Genomic DNA, 15,801 nt, shown 5'->3' with positions numbered 1-15,801 from the left:
ATCACTCAGTTTTTTCATCTTTATTGATTTTTCCTGTGAATGTGTAATGACATTATAAAACACTTAACATAAAATCTAAGTGAAGGAAAGCTAGGATTCAAGTTGTATATCCATAATTCTTGCATCTGCCCAAGAATGCAGATGAGTGAGGATGCCCCCAACGCCGAAGTTGGTTGTCTCTGGGAGACATGATTATAAGTGACTTTAATTTTCTCAGCATCTTTTCATTTTTCCCCCAACTTCCTGCAATGAGTCTATATTCCTTTACAACCAGGAAACGAATCATTGAAATTAGTCAGCGTTAGGTGCAGCAGTGATAGATTTTCTTCATTTATAAAATCAAAGCATTGGACTAGATTCCCAAACCTGGCTCTCTGTGCACTAGAATCCCCAGAAGAGCTTGCTTGCTAAAAATTCAGAGAACTGAGCCCCGCGCCGGGGACTGTGATGCCGGCGTTTCGGATGTGCATCTAAGGTTTAGAACCTTGGATGTGTTTCTCTCTTGGACTCTTTCTACTGTGATCATTCCCCATGGATGCATTGTTTTAGACCGTGGGTGGGAACAGGGAGCCCTGTGGCCAGCCACCTCCCTGCCTTCAAGAAGGTGCTTTTCAAATGTTCCTGCTCTAGCTGGGAAGAAGCTGGTTCTGGTGTGTGTGGCCTTTGGCTATAAATGGGTGGTCCCAGAGGTGTGTGGGCTCGTGGCTCTGCCCAGAGGGGGGCCCTTCGCTCAGCCAGCAGTTTCTAAGAGCCTTGCAAGGTAGAGCCATTTCCCGTCTCTGTTCACATTTCATCCCCAGTAACTCACACACTTGGGGTTCTTCTTCCCATTGCCCGCACAGGAGACACAGGAAAGCTAAGTGACTTGCCCAGGGCCACACGGCTGCTCAGTGGCAGAGCCTGGATTTAAATTCCCATCTGTACCTGCACAGTTTTTTTTTTTAATTTTTTTAAATTTCCAGCAGGTTCCACTGGGGGCTGGCTCTCAGGTCTCCAGCTTGGGGTCTCTGAGGTCCTAGCTGTCTCTATGGGCAGCAGAAGCTGGGATTTTATTTGTGTGGTTTTCTGGTGGGCTGTCTCCCTTATCCTTGCCTCCAGCAGGACCCCTGGCTCAAGGAGTCTCCCCTTCCCCGCCCCCAAATGCTTAAGCTGTCTGCCTGTTTGGGGAGCTTCTGCAGTGTCTCTGTGTGGCCCAGCGCCACTGTCGTTCTCACTATCTTGTCATCCCTGCTATTGGCATTCTTTTTCTTTCTTATTTCACTTATTTTATTTTTCTTTTATTGTATTTTGGTCTTCTGATGACATCAGCTCTTAAACCCAAGCCAGCTAAATTATAGCCAGATTTGCTTGGGGATTTTCTGCAGGCTTTTGAAGCTCTTCCCTCCTGGCTGTAAACAGGTGACATTTTAGGTTGGGCTAGTGGGAGCATGGGAGGAAGTTGAGGGCAGTCCTGGGTTTGAATGCAAGTTTCCCAGTGAGGGCTGTGTGACCTCACGGGTCCCTGGTTTCATTGTGTGTGCAGTTGGGTAATGGCATCCGTCTCAGTGGGGTGTGCAGAGCAGGGTTGTAATTTACTCAGTTGCAGAGCCTGGACCTGGAAGTGTTCAATGTTTGTCAGTCACCACCATCAATGCTCTTCTGGTCTTGATTTTGGACTTCCCTGGTGGCTCAGTGATAAAGAATCTGCCTGCCAATACAGGAGATGCAGGTTCGATCCCTGGATTGTGAAGATTCCTTGGAGAAGGGAAGGGCAACCCACTCCAATATTCTTGCCTGGAAAATTGCTTGGACAGAGGAGCCTAGCAGTTTACAGTTTATAGGGTGGCAAAGAGTCAGACATGACTGAGTGACTGAGCAACAAGTCTTGATTTTGGAAGCCCGAACAGGTAATCATCACTCCGGGAGCTTCGGTTCCCACCAGGATGAACTGCTCTGGAAATGGAAATGCCCTCATAGTTGGGCTGGCGGAGGCCTGGCCTTGGTCAACCTTGTCCAAGGAGAATGATGGCTACTTCTAGAGTTCTGCCCAGGGCAAGGGGGACAGGGTAGGTTCTAATTCCTAGGCTTCCTCTGGGTTCCCTGGCTGCAGAGCACTGAAGCCAGGATGCCAGCCTTCTGCCTCGAGGGACCAGCCTCCAGCGGCTCTGGGGTCCCCACAGCTGCAGTGCCCTAGCTGCCAGGCCGGGCTCCCCCTCCCTTCCCCGTTATCAGGGACCTGTCAGTCCGGAGCAGATAGCACCTTTATATACCCACAGCCACACAGCTGGCTGGAGAGGATTAAACTTAATTTGCTGCAGGATTTCCAGCCTCCCCTGTCCCTTGCCCATTGATTCTTTCCCTTTGATGTTGAAAGGGGAAGGCGGACTTGGCTGATGGGCTTCGCCCTGTGCCCAGGCGGGTGCTGTCGCGCATGTGTGTGCACCTCTGGCCCTCAGCAGCCCTTCCTCCGTACGTGGCTGGGGGCTGTTTACTTATTTCTCATCGGTCTGTGTCCAAGAGGTTGTCTCCTGTCATGGTTGCTAGGCCTGTTGCTATGACGTCTGTCATCCAGGCTGTGTTGTGAGAGAGCCCAGGTGGGTGAGCTCATGCCCTCTGTGGTATAAGCTGTCCTTGCTGCTGGGGTGGAGAGAAGTCTCGGTGGGAGATGCAGGTTGGGTTTATAGACAGGTGGGTTTGATGAGAAGGAAGAACTCTTAAGCCAAGGGAATCCCAGGCAGCCTGAAGCTCCTCCTCTCCCGAGGGTGAACATAAAGTCAGAGCCCCGGTGAGGGGGTCAGGGGGTCAGGGACGGATGCTGATGGTGACGTTTTCGAGCTCCGGGTCCTGGTGTGGGGCAGAGAGGCAGCACAGTCACGCATGGCCTGGGGGTGACACCTCCCAGGAACCCCAGCCCTGCAAGTGGGCTGTGAACCTGAGAGCAGGCATGTGGGGGCTCTGCTGACAACGTGGGTGGTTAAAACTCAGAATGTTCATCATCATGGTGCATGTTAAGTCGCCTTAGTCGTGTCCGACTCTTCGTGACCAGTGGACTGTAGCCCACCAGGCTCCTCTGTCCATGGGATTCTCCAGGTAAGAACACTGGAGTGGGTAGCCAATCCTTTCTCCAGGGAATCTTCCCGACCCAGGTCAAACCCCAAGTCTCTTGCATCTCCTGCACTGGCAGGTGGATCCTTTACCACTAGCCCCACCTGGGAAGGCCCATCATCATAATTCCACTTACTAAATGCCTTCTGGATGCCGGCTACTCAGCAGGAATCATCTCTCGTTCTCAGAACAGCTCTCACTGAAGCATTATTTTCCCATTTTACAAAGGAGAAAATCTAAGCTTAGACAGATCCAGAAGGTCTCAGAGGGTCACACACCTAGAAGGTGGTAAGGGCAAGTTCCAGTTCAGCTATGGCAGGACTCTGCAGTCTGAGTCTCCTGCACTAATGACCATGGTCTTGTCACAGAGGCCTACCTCTTTGCAGGCCTGGGGCAGTTTTCTATGCAGTCCTCCTAAGAAAACCCACGAGAAGTGTCAGTACCGGGTACCTGCTTACACTGAAGTCAAACACTCTCCTCCTGTCTTTTTTTAAAAAATTAATTAATTAATTTGGCTCTGCTGGATCTTAGCTGTGGCATGTGGGATCTAGTTCCTTGACCAGGGATCAAACCCGGGCCCCATGCAGTGGGAGCCCAGAGTGTTAGTCCCTTGACCGCTCCTCATGTTTTGTAGGGTGTCGTGTGACTTGCCCGATGATGTGCAGAGAGTCGGGCCAGATTAGAAAGGATTCCTTGGGCACAGCTGGGTTCATCTAGTGGTTTGAGATGGTCTGGGCCCCGGAGGCCATTGGGAAAAGCCGATATTCTGTGCTCCAAGTGTTATTCCAAGGTGGCGGCTCCGAGGCAGCCTGGAGGATGGGCACGGTGTTAGGTTTTCCTTTTTCTAATTGTGATAAAATACACATAACATAAAGTTCATTTTCTTCATCAGTTTTAAGTGTGCAGCTCACTAGTATGAAAAACATTCACATTATCATGCAACCTAACTCCAGAGCTCTTTACCATGCAGAACTGAAACTCTGTACTCATTAAACTGGGTGCTCTGGTTTGGGGCTTCCCAGGTGGTGCTAGTGGTAAAGAACCTGGCTGCCAATGCGGGAGACTTAAGAGGTGTGAGTTTGATCCCTGGGTCAGAAAGATCCCCTGGAGGAGGGCATGGCAACCCACTCCAGTATTCTTGCTGGGAGAATCCCATGGACAGAGGAGCCTGGCGGGCTACAGCCCATAAGATTATAAAGAGTTGGACAGGACTGAAGCAACTTAGCATGCATGCAAGCACCCATTAAACAATAATTTCCCATTTCTCTTCCCGGCCTCCACCCCTGGCAACCAACCTTCTACATTTTGTCTCTATGAATTTGACTATGCTTGGTACCTCATGTAAGTGGAATCTTACAATATTTATCTCTTTGTTACTTGCTTATTTTATTGATGCTTGGTATAGCCTCAAGTTTCATCCATGTTGTAGCATGTGTCAGAATTTCCTTCCTTTTTAAGACTGACTAATAGCCCATTCTATGTATACACCACAGTTTGTTCCATGTATCCATTCATCCCTTGGGTTGACACTTGGGTTTCCTGAACCTTTGGCTATCATGAATGTTGCAATGAACTTGGCTTTACAAATCTCTCTGTGAGACTCTGGTTTCAAAATTTTTTTTGAATAATCTCTAGAAGTGGAATTTCTGGATCATATGACTTTAAAAAAATCTTATTTATTATGGCTGCTCTGGGTCTTTGTTGCTGCGCGCGGGCTCTTCTCTAGTTCTGTCGAGTGGGGCTACTCTCTAGTTGTGTGCGGGTTTCTCGCTGCAGTGGCTTCTCTTGTTGCACAACACGGGCTCTAGGGCTCTCAGGCTTCAGTAATTGCAGCACCATGAGCTCCAGAGCACAGGCTCAGTAGTTGTGGCACATGGCCTTAGTTGCTCTGAGGTGTGTGGGATCTTCCCGGACCAGGGATCAAACCCATGTCTCTTGCATTGGCAGGTGGATTCTTTACCACTGAGCCACCAGGGAAGCCCTGGATCATATGATTTTTAATGTTTTGAGAAATGTATGGTTTTCTATGCTGGTTGCACCATTTTGCAGTCTAATGAACAATGCACAAGGGTTCAAGTTAGAACCACATTTCTGTCAACATGTGTTACTTTCTGCTTTTTTGATAATCTATGGTTTTTCCAGTAGTCATGTATGGATGTGAGAGTTGGACCATAAAGAAAGCTGAGCACCGAAGAATAGATGCTTTCGAACTGTGGTGTTGGAGAAGACTCTTGAGAGTCCCTTGGACTGCAAGGAGGTCCAACCAGTCCATCCTAAAGGAAATCCTGAATATTTATTGGAAGGACCGATGCTGAAGCTGAAACTCCAATACTTTGGCCACCTGATGTGAAGAACTGACTCACTGAAGAAGACCCTGATCCTGGGAAAGATTGAAGGCAGGAGGAGAAGGGAACAACAGAGGATGAGATGGTTGGATGGCATCAATGACTCGATGGACTTGAGTTTGAGCAAGCTTCAAGAGTTGTGATGGACAGGGAAGCCGGCGTGGTACAGTCCATGGGGTCTCAAAGAGTCGAACACAGCTGAGCGACTGAACTGAACTGAGCTGATCCCAACAGTGTTAGGTGGAATCTCATTAAGGTTTTGATTTGCATTTTCCTAGTGACTAGTGATATTGAGCATCTTTTTCACGTGCTTACTGGCCATAAGAGTCAGGCTTTGAAGATCTGTCAACTTGGAACCCTAAACTGCTGAGCTTGCCTCATTCCACTGGTACTTTGGAGTCACAACCAAATATAGTTCTTATTTGCAGGGCATTTGTAGATAAAGACAGGTGGAGCCTGAGGCTATTTCACAGACAACCACAGTAAAGCCGGATAAGGGACATTTCCTAAGAGAGGGGCTGATAATAGATTCTGGAGTTCTTGGAGCAGGAGGAGGCTGTGTGTTTGGGATGACCCTGAGCTCCCTTAAGAGGGGGTGACAGTAATTCCCCAAGCAACTAGCCATCATCCTTTTGGGTCACCTCCGGGGGTATGTCCCCTGGAATCCTGTTCTTGGGGAGGATGGGTGAGGTGACAGGAGGCACGTCCAGCTTGGATTAAGGAGACATCTCTCCCCCTGGCTGTGCCCAGGTGTTTCAGCCCTCTGCCAAGTCTCCCTGCCAGTTAGGGGCTGGCAGAATTCTTCCTCTGCCCCGACCTGGCACCGATGGAGCCAGGCACTCAGGCTGGGCGGGTGAACCCTGGGCACATTTGATTCTGCAGCCAAGTGTCTCTCTTTCATAGGCTACAGGTACTTAGGATGGCCTCTCTCTGGGCGGGGACAGGTGCCTGGGGCCACCGAGTGTGGGTTTTCAGTACCCAGCCCCGGTCCCTGGTGTGGCTAGGAAGTTGGACCTTAAGCCCCAGGGTATGTAAATAAAACTTAAGAGGCCTTTTTGATACCCCAGCGTTTTGTCCCTTTGGGATGGGGGGTCAGCAGTTTCTGCTATCCTTACCCCAGCTGACTTAGAAGGCAGCAGCCCGTCTCCAGCCCTCATTTAAGTGATTTATTTATGTATTTTTGGCTCTGCTGGGTCTTTGTTGCTGCACGAGCTCTTTCTCTAGTTGTGGCGAGCGGGGGCTACTCTCTAGCTGGGGTGCAGGGGCTTCTGATCACAGTGGCATCTCTTGTTGCGGAGCATAGGCTCTAAGGGCACGCAGGCTTCAGTCGTTGCAGCACGGGGGCTCAGTCGCTGTGGTTCGCGGGCTCTAGAGCGCCGGCTCAGTAGTTTTGGCGCATGAGCTTAGGTGCTCTGTGGCGTGTGGGAGCTTCCCAGATCAGAGATCAAACTCATGTCTCCCACACTGGTAGGCGGATTCTTTACCTCTGAGCCACCAGGGAAGCCCGCCACCCTTCACTTGATCCTGGATGAAATGCGAGTGCTGTGGGCCTGGGGCCGCCGGCACCCCTGAGCAGACCTGGCGCAGGCACTGCCCTCTGCTTTCCTTCCGTTTCCCTCTTCAGGCCTCATAACCTAAGGAAGACTGCGGATTGTTTCCTCCCTGGGCCTCGTGGCTTGCAGGATCTGACCAAGGATTGAACCTGGGTCCCTGCAGTGAAAGCCTGGAATCCTATCCCCTAGGCTCCCAGGGAACTCCTTCCATTTTCTGATAGAATAGAGGTGAAGAACAAAAACCCTTTGTATGAATGTTTGCATTTTTATTACATATCTTCTAAGCGTGTGTCATTCTTTGTGGCTCAGGATTCAAAAGGTACAGTGGAAAGTTGCCCTTCTCACTGCCAGCTTCCTTTCCCTGGAGGCACCCGATGGCAAGTTTCTTACCAGAAGTGGTCCACCTTGCATTCGGTTTGCAAAATGCCTCTGTGCGTCTACTACTAGCATTAGATCTGAAATTTCTCCATCTCTCATTCTATAAGTCCCTAGGCCTTGTTTCTTCTCCTCTTTCATCCCTGCTTTAGCCTAACTCTGCTGAAATCTGCCTTTTGACCCTCTGAGTTCCTCTCCCAGCAGCTCCCTCCTGGCATCCTGGGAGGCAGCAGCCAATAGTGAGCATTGCAGGGGGAGAGGGGAGGGGTGAGTAGTGATGGTGTGATGCAGGGGTGAGTGCGTGCACAACGAGTAACAGCTCAAAGAGAGAGGGGATGATGGGGACCAGGAGAAGCCGTTGGGTGTGCATTTACCCTGGAGCTGTGCTGCTCCGGCTGTCCCTGCTGATCGCAGCTTTCCTTCCCGATCCCCAAGGATGATGCTCCATTCAAATCTGGATTTACCAGTGAGGCTGTGAACAAACTGGGATGTTTTCTCTCTGATAAACTATTATTGCTGAACTTCAGAATTGCTTCCTGAGCCTAAATGCTAGGCAAGGGAGGAAGCCGGACACCGGAATGGGGAGAAGAGAGAGAATTCAGAAAGCCCTCTATTCCCCACCCCTAGGCTGAGCCCCTGCTGCACCACAGGTGCTGCTCTGGATGCCTGGGCGTGAAGATGAGCCCTGGGGGTCTGCCCTTAAGGATCTCTCCTCCTTGTGGAGGGACGGACCTTTCCCCATCTGGCTGTGAGGATTCGATGGCGAGTTCTTTTCAAGCTAGGATCACAGGGCAGGCATGCTGGGGAAGCTGGTCTCACCTGGGAGGATGCAGCGTGAGACCTTGCTGCATTTTCTGTCTTGATTCTCTCTGGTTTCATTTTCTGCTTTATATTTTCCTGGCTCAAGGGAATCTTGGCTCTAGTTACTTTTCTTTCTAGAAACAGTGTAGCGTGCTGACTCTACTGGGTTGAATAATGTTCTCCTAAAAGTCAGATCCTCATGGAAACTCAGAATGTGACCTCACTTGGTCTTGGCAGTATAATTAGTTAAGATGCATACTGGATGAGAGAGTGAAACTGAAAGCGTCAGTTGCTCATTCGTGTCAGACTCTGCAATCCCATGGACTGTAGCCCGCCAGGCTCCTCTGTCCATGGAATTCTCTAGGCAAGAATACTGGGGTGGGTAGCCATTCCCTTCTCCAGGGGATCTTCCCAACCCAGGAATCGAACCCAGCTCTCCTGCACTGCAGGCAGATTCTTTACCGTCTGAACCACCAGGGAAGCTCTGTACTGGGTGGAAGTGGGCCCTGAATCCAGGGACTGGTGTCCTTATAAGAAGGCTATGTCCACAGGGAAAGATACTCAATATCTTGAAAACCTATGATGGAAAAGAATCTGAAAAAGAGTATATAGGGATTCCCTGGATTCCCACTGGATTCCCTGGCAATCCAGTGGTTAAGCCTCTGTGTTTCCAATGCAGGAGGCACAAGTTCTATCTCTAGTTGGGAAACTAAGATCCCACATGCCCTGTGGCCAAAAAATAAAATAAAACATTAAAAAATAGGTTTATATAGCTAAGTCACTTTGCTATACATTTGAAACTAACACAGCATTGTAAATTAACTATACTTCAATTTAAAAAGAATAAAAACAATAATAAAAAAGAGTTAAAGGGGAAAAATTATACATTTTCCAAAAAGAAAAAATAAGGCCACGTGAAGACGCAGACACACACAGGGAGGAAGGCCATGTGAGGATGGCGCCAAGACTGGAGGTATGCAGTGAGAAGCCAAGGGATGTTAAGGATTGCTAACAGCCACCGGAAGTCAGAAGAGGCCAGGAGGGTTTGACCCCTAGAGCTGGCAGAGAGAGCGAGACCCTCCAGACACCTTGGTTTCAGACTTCTAGCCTCCAGAGCTGTAAAAGAATTAATTTCTGCTGTTTTAAGTCATCCAGTTTGTGGTACTGTATTGTGGGAGCCCTAGAAAACCATACAGTGTCTAAGAGCATGGGTGCCCAGGCTGCATCACCTCAATGCAAACCCTGGTTATACTGTGTGACCTTAGGCAAGTTACCTGGCCCCTCTGTGCCTCAGCTTCTTCTCTGTAGAATGGGGATTGTAGTAGTATTTCTCTCACAGGGTGAGTAGGGGTGACGATAAATGAATGACTGCAAACATTTAAAACAGAGCCTGGCAGAGAGTTAGCCCTATGTGCCCACGATGATTATTTGAAATTCATCGACACACCTGCTTCTGAACCACAGAGCTCTCTCCACCTTCCCAGAAGATGCCAGACTGCCTTGTGTGTCTGTCTGTCTGGACTTTGCAGTGTCAGCTTTTGTGAGAGAAAGGCCAGGACAGACTTGAAAAGACTTTCAAGTATGTGTTTCGGCAGCTTTGTCCTTGTCCCTCCCTCGTTTCATTCTGGGTTTTTCTTTAGGTGTCAGACAGGAGCAATGCTCTGATTTCAGAGTCTTGTGGGGATTATGTGAAGTGAGATTTACTCCTCCAGGTTGTAGGTGATCAATACATGTTCCTTGCTCTTCTCCCTGTGTGTCTGAGGAGGAGCCATGCTAGAAAGCTAATCGTGCTGATCTCTGACATCAAAAAGGCATATTTTTATTTTACTGCAGTATAAACCTGGGTCAAGCAGGTGCCCAGGGCAGCCACCTGCCAGCCCTGTGGAGGCTGGACTTGTGCATCTGTGTGTGTGCGTGTGTGTGTGTGCGTGTGTGGCAGAAATGCTTCTGACCCAAGATGGGGTGAGGATGGAGTTGGGGCCCACCCAGTCCAGAGGCCCTGACTTCAGACATGGTTCTCAGCAAATATTTGCACATTTGCCTGCTGAGTTTCTTCTTGGCTTATGGCAGCCTCAGAAGTGGACCATAGTGCTGACTGGGGGGGGCCTGGTGTGTGTGTGTGTGTGTGTGTGATGCAGTGACCAAAAATGACTTTGAGGAAGCTTGGGCCAGGTTGGGAAGGTGGGAAGGGCTGGGAGAGGGAAGAGAAAGGGGTAGCCAGTTGTAGTAACATTGCTGGGTGGGACAGCGGTTCATTGACATGGAAGCTTCTCGTAAACCCACAGCTGAATAACGGCTTCCCCTATTGTTCACCTAATGTCGAACCTTGAGGCCCTCCTTGTGACCAGCTCATAAAACATCTGCATCACGGGCATGCGTTAAAGAATCTGTGTGCTAGAGAGTCGTGTGCTGAAGAAACAAACTGTTAGAGGGAGACTTTCATGGATGTTTCAGGGTTGTTTCTTTGGGCTTCTTCACGTTTGATTCACGTATTAAATCGGGCATTTAGAAAGCAGTGTGTCTGGGCCGTATTTTCTTTGCTTTATCGAATTACAATTGAAATGTGTTCATGATCCATATAGAGTTGATTAAAAAGAAAAAAAAAATCAAAGCCTCTTATTTGAAGAACATTTCTATCTCTTGCAGAAATATAAAGAGTACATTTTCTGCAATGTCACACACAATCTTTTATACAAGGATCCATGTTATGGATGCCTTTCTGGATTTAATGTTAGGGAAAAAAATGGTTATCTCTACAAATGACTTTTCCTAACTTGATTTGCTTCCTTTTTCACCTGAGCTGCTAGGAAACCCAGAGCGAAATTCATTGCCTGATTATGGAAATTAGTTTATCTTGGAGTCCTGTTAACATATACTGTTTTGTTCTCTTTTAAGAGTATGTTTTGCTTATGTACCCAGAATTGCTGTTTTATATTATGTCTATATTATGCTACTACTGCTACTAAGTCACTTCAGTCGTGTCTGACTGTTTGTGGCCCTAGGAACTGTAGCTTTCCAGGCTCCTCTGTCCATGAGATCTCCAGGCAAGAATACTGGAGTGGGTTGCCATTTTCTGCTCCAGGGAATCTTCCCGACCCAGGGATCTAACTCACATTTCTTGTGTCTCCTGCATTGGTAGGCAGATTCTATACCACTGTGCCACCTGGGAAGCCCCATTATGGGTGTACTAAATGCTACGAAATTACATACTTTAAAATGGTTGCTTTTATCTTATGTCAATTTTTTTCAATAAAACCCAGAAAATATTGCACTGAAATTTTAAAAAATGAGTGGAGTATAGAAATCCAACTGGAATGAAAGAAGGGCGTTGGGAATCTGGGTGAAATCTCTCTTTGTTCTGGGGCACGGGCAGGGCATGTCCCCTCCTTCCCTGCTCTGAGTCTCCCCTGAAGCTGTGTCCTTTGCAGATGGCACGTGCTGCCCAGCGCCTGGTCTCTGGTTAAAGGTACAGGGGTGGTTGTACTCACTGCCACAATCTTAGCATGCGCTTTCACGGCCATTTGCAAATATTATCTTGGGCTCCAAAATCACTGCAAATGGTGACTGCAGCCATGAAATTAAAAGAAGGCAGGAGAAGGGAGCGATGGAGGATGAGATGGTTGGATAGTGTCACCGACTCAATGGACATGAGTTTGAGCAAACTCTGGGAGTTGGTGATGGACAGGGAGGCCTGGCATGCTTCAGTTCATGGGATTGCAAAGAGCCAGACACAACTGAGCAATTGAATAACCACAAAGCCAGAAGACTTCAGTGAGATTGGTGGTGGTGAGGGCAGGCTTGGGCTTTCTCCTTGAACTTGATAGAGATGTACCTAGAGGAGTTTCTAAATAAAACCAGATGCAAATGGCCCTTGGCAACCTCCAGGGCTTGAGCACGTCCAGGCAGCACCCTGTTCAGGGGCACTTCCAGAAAAGTTATTGCTGCTCTGAGCTTTCTCTCTGGCCAGTTTGTTCTGTGCCAGACCATCACAGTGCAAAGCCAAGAAAGGAGTTTAGGGATCATAGAGCCACAGGGGCTTGAGATAGAGAACACTCTGCAGAGTCCCCTCACTTCTTTCAAAACCAGAGGCTGGGGCAGTTTTGTTTTCATTCTGAGAATTGCTTCCATCTTCAGGACTCCATGAAGAAGACAGGGCAGGCCATGCTTCTGTTTTGGAATCCGCTCCCACTTGGAACTGCTTCTCTCCTGGTGCTTCTGGGTGGTCTGCACAGTTCAGTGGGTCTGGGACTGCCTCCCCTTGACAGGCCCTTCCTATTCCAGGAGAAGAATTTTCTCTTCACAGGTTTGGGCTCCCTTTAATTACTCTTATTTGTTGTTATTGGAGTATAATTGGTTTACAATTTTTTGTGTTAGTTTCTGCTGTACAATGCAGTGATCATATATATACATATACATATACTTCATGGCAAATAGGGGAAAAAGTGGAAGCAGTGAAAGATTTTCTTTTCTTGGGCTCCAAAATCACTGTGGATGGTGACTGCAGCCATGAAGTTAAAAGATGCTTGCTCCTTGGAAGGAAAGCTATGACAAACCTTGATAACATATTAAAAAGCAGAGACGTCACTTTGCTGACAAAGGTCCGTGTAGTTAATGCTGTGGTTTTTCCAATAGTCATGTGCAGATGTGAAATTTAAACCATAAAGAAGGCTGAGCACAGAAGAATTGATGCTTTCGAATTGTGGTGTTGGAGAAGACTCTTGAAAATCCCTTGGACAGCAGGGAGATCAATCTAGTCAATCCTAAAGGAAATCAACCCTGAATCATTGGAAGGACTGATGCTGAAGCTGAAGCTCCATTCCTTTGGCCACCTGATGTGAAGATCCATCTCATTGGAAATGACCCTGATGCTGGGAAAGATCGAGGGCAAAAGGAGAAGGGGGTGACAGAGGATGGTATGGTTGGATAGCGTCACCAACACAATGGACATGAATTTGAACAAACTCCAGGAGACAATGGAGGACACAGGAGCCTGGCGTGCTGCAGTCCACGGGGTCACAAAGAGTCAGACACGACTTAACAACTGAACAAAAGCAACACACAGATATCCCCTCCCTCTTGGACTTCCCTCCCACCCACCCTCATCCCACCCACCCTCATCCCACCCCTCAGGGTCATCACAGAGCACCGAGCTGCATCAAAAAATTCTACAAACAATGGATGCTGGAGAGGTTGTGGAGAAAAGGGAGCCGTCTTGCTCTGTTGGTGGGAATGTAAATTTATACAGCCACTATGGAGAATAGTATGGAGGTTACTTAAAAACCTAAACACTGAAGTACTATATGACCCAGCAGTCCCACTTCTGGGCATATACCCCGGGAAAACCCTAATTCAAAAGATGCATGTACCCCAATGTTCATTGCAGTACTATTGACAGTAGCCAGGATGTGGAAATGATCCCTCTTTCTTAGCTTTTTCTGAGAACGGTGCTTCTTGGACATTTGTGCTCCGTGGCACAGTGAGAAACTGATCAAATTTGCTAGCACCAGGGGAATAACCAGAGAGGGTATTTGCAGCTAGAGGTAGGCGGCGTCCTCCCAGCTCCGTTGCTGACAGTGTCTGCAGGACATTGGCTGGGCAGCCTGTGCTCTAGGGCATGAGGGCGTTTTAAGTGCAGGGGAAAGGGGTGAGAAGAAAGGGCTGTTCAATCAGCCCTTACACAAAAAATTGTAAACCAATTATACTCGGCCAGAGTGCCAGAGTGATCCTGTCCTTTTCCTGTAAGTGCTCAGATCCCTTCCCTGTCCTTCTAGGGCCTGACCCCTGCAAGTTCCATCTCCCAGGCTCCTTTGCCAAGTGGCTCTAGGCTGCAGCTGGCCAGTGGGAGCCATAGAGGGGGCAGGAGGAAGGGAGAAGGCAGACACACCCCCCACCGCACCCCCTTGCTGCCCGAGGATCAGAGTATTATCTTCGCATCTTTGGCAATGGCTGCGTCTCTCAGTGCTTCCTGCTGAGTGGTCCCCACGGTCACCAGCTCCCAGCGGGCTCTGACCCTGGGCTTCTTGACACCACCTCCTCACTTCATCCTTCAGCCTGGGGGCTTCCTGCTGTTGCTGATCGCTGGCTTGCCCGGTGGCTCCCTGTTTGTTTGTTTTTTCTTTATTTCTGTTTATTTATTTTTGGCTGCCCTGGGTCTCCGTTGCTGCCCGTGTGCCCTCTCTAGCTGTGGAGAGCGGGGGCTGCTCTTGGTGGTGGTGTGCGGGCTTCTCACTGCGGCGTCTTCTCTTGTTGCAGAGTTCAGGCTCCGGGTGTCTGGGCTCAGTAGTTGTGCATGGGCTTAGTTGCCCCGTGGCATGTGGGGTCTTCCTGGGTCAGGGATGGAATCCGTGTCCCCTGCATTGGCAGGTGGATTTTTAACCACTGGACCACCAGGGAAGTCCTGTTTGGTTTTTTGGCCACTCCAAAATATCACTAGTTTCTGCATCAAATTTCCTGTGTCAGGGAGAAGGTATGGGTGCTGTTTTTCTGATCGGACTCTGGCTCGTAAGGCATCCTGGCTGCTCCCAGTGGTCCTCCAGTAGCAGCAGCCGGTAACAGAGAACATGCATTGGGTTGACCTTATATTTCGTGCTACACTTTCTTCGTATACCCAGGGTGGCAGTAGGCAGCCGGCCCAGAATACAGGACCCTGGGTCCTTGCCAGACATCACCCCCTGTGACCAAGAATGGGGAAGAACAGAGGCCTGGGAGAGCTGTTCCTTGTCTGCCTAGAAAACTCCTATTCATCCTTTATGGACCAGATATCACTGTCTCTTGATGTCTGACTTTCCACCCCCCGCCTCTAATTTCACCTAGAATGATCAGTTGCTTCTTTATCTGTTATTCTCAGCTTATCTGAATATGCCTTTTATTACTTTTTCTGTTAAGAGTCATGAGTGGACCTGTTCCCCTCATTAGTGGACGTGCTCACTGAAGGCATGGACCTCAATTCTCCGTGCCAGTGGAATTGAGCCCATGATGCCTGGCACAGAACAGGCAATGACAGTTTTCCTGTTCGAATTGAGTGGGGTCCTAACCAGGCTCCATATTAGGGTCACCTGGGAAGCTTTAAAAATTTCAAATATTCAGGCTGTACCCTAGACCAATGACATTAGACTCTCTGAATTGGGGCCCAGACACTGGCATTTTAAAAGGCTCCCTTGTGGCTCAGACGGTAAAGAATCTACCTGCAATTTAGGAAACCTGGGTTGGATCCCTGGGTCAGGAAGATCCCTGGAGAAGGGAATGGCAACCCACTCCAGTATTCTTACCTGGAGAATCCCATGGACAGAGAAGCCTGTCGGGCTATAGTCCATGGGATTGCAAAGAGTCGGACACAACTGAGCGACTAACGCTTTCTTTTCCTTGGTAATTTTAGTGTGCAGCCAGGTTGGTTTAACTACTTTAACTTTTCACTTGGTATGTGTTAATGATTCCTGCCATCAAACCCAGGTCCTCTTACAATTTAATCCTACCTAACAGATCTTTTTGAGCACCTTCCTTGTGCCAAGCATTGTGTAGACAGACTCTTGCTACTCTAAGCACATTCTATGGGCCACCAACCTCGGCATCGCCTGGAGCTTGTTAGAACTGCAGGATCTTGGGCCCCACCCCAGACCTTCTGGGTCAGAATCTGCATTGTCCCC

At 48.8% G+C, this 15,801-nt stretch overlaps 1 protein-coding gene across 8 annotated transcripts in view; it reads left to right on the top strand.

Annotated features, from left to right (window-relative positions):
* Positions 1-15,801, top strand: part of NTRK3 (neurotrophic receptor tyrosine kinase 3) — a 419,093-nt gene that overhangs the window by 37,726 nt on the left and 365,566 nt on the right. The window lies entirely within an intron of this gene.

Source organism: Cervus elaphus, chromosome 13 (genome assembly GCF_910594005.1).
Source record: "Cervus elaphus chromosome 13, mCerEla1.1, whole genome shotgun sequence".
Lineage (NCBI taxonomy): Eukaryota > Metazoa > Chordata > Mammalia > Artiodactyla > Cervidae > Cervus > Cervus elaphus.
This window is presented reverse-complemented; position numbering and strand designations above follow the sequence as displayed.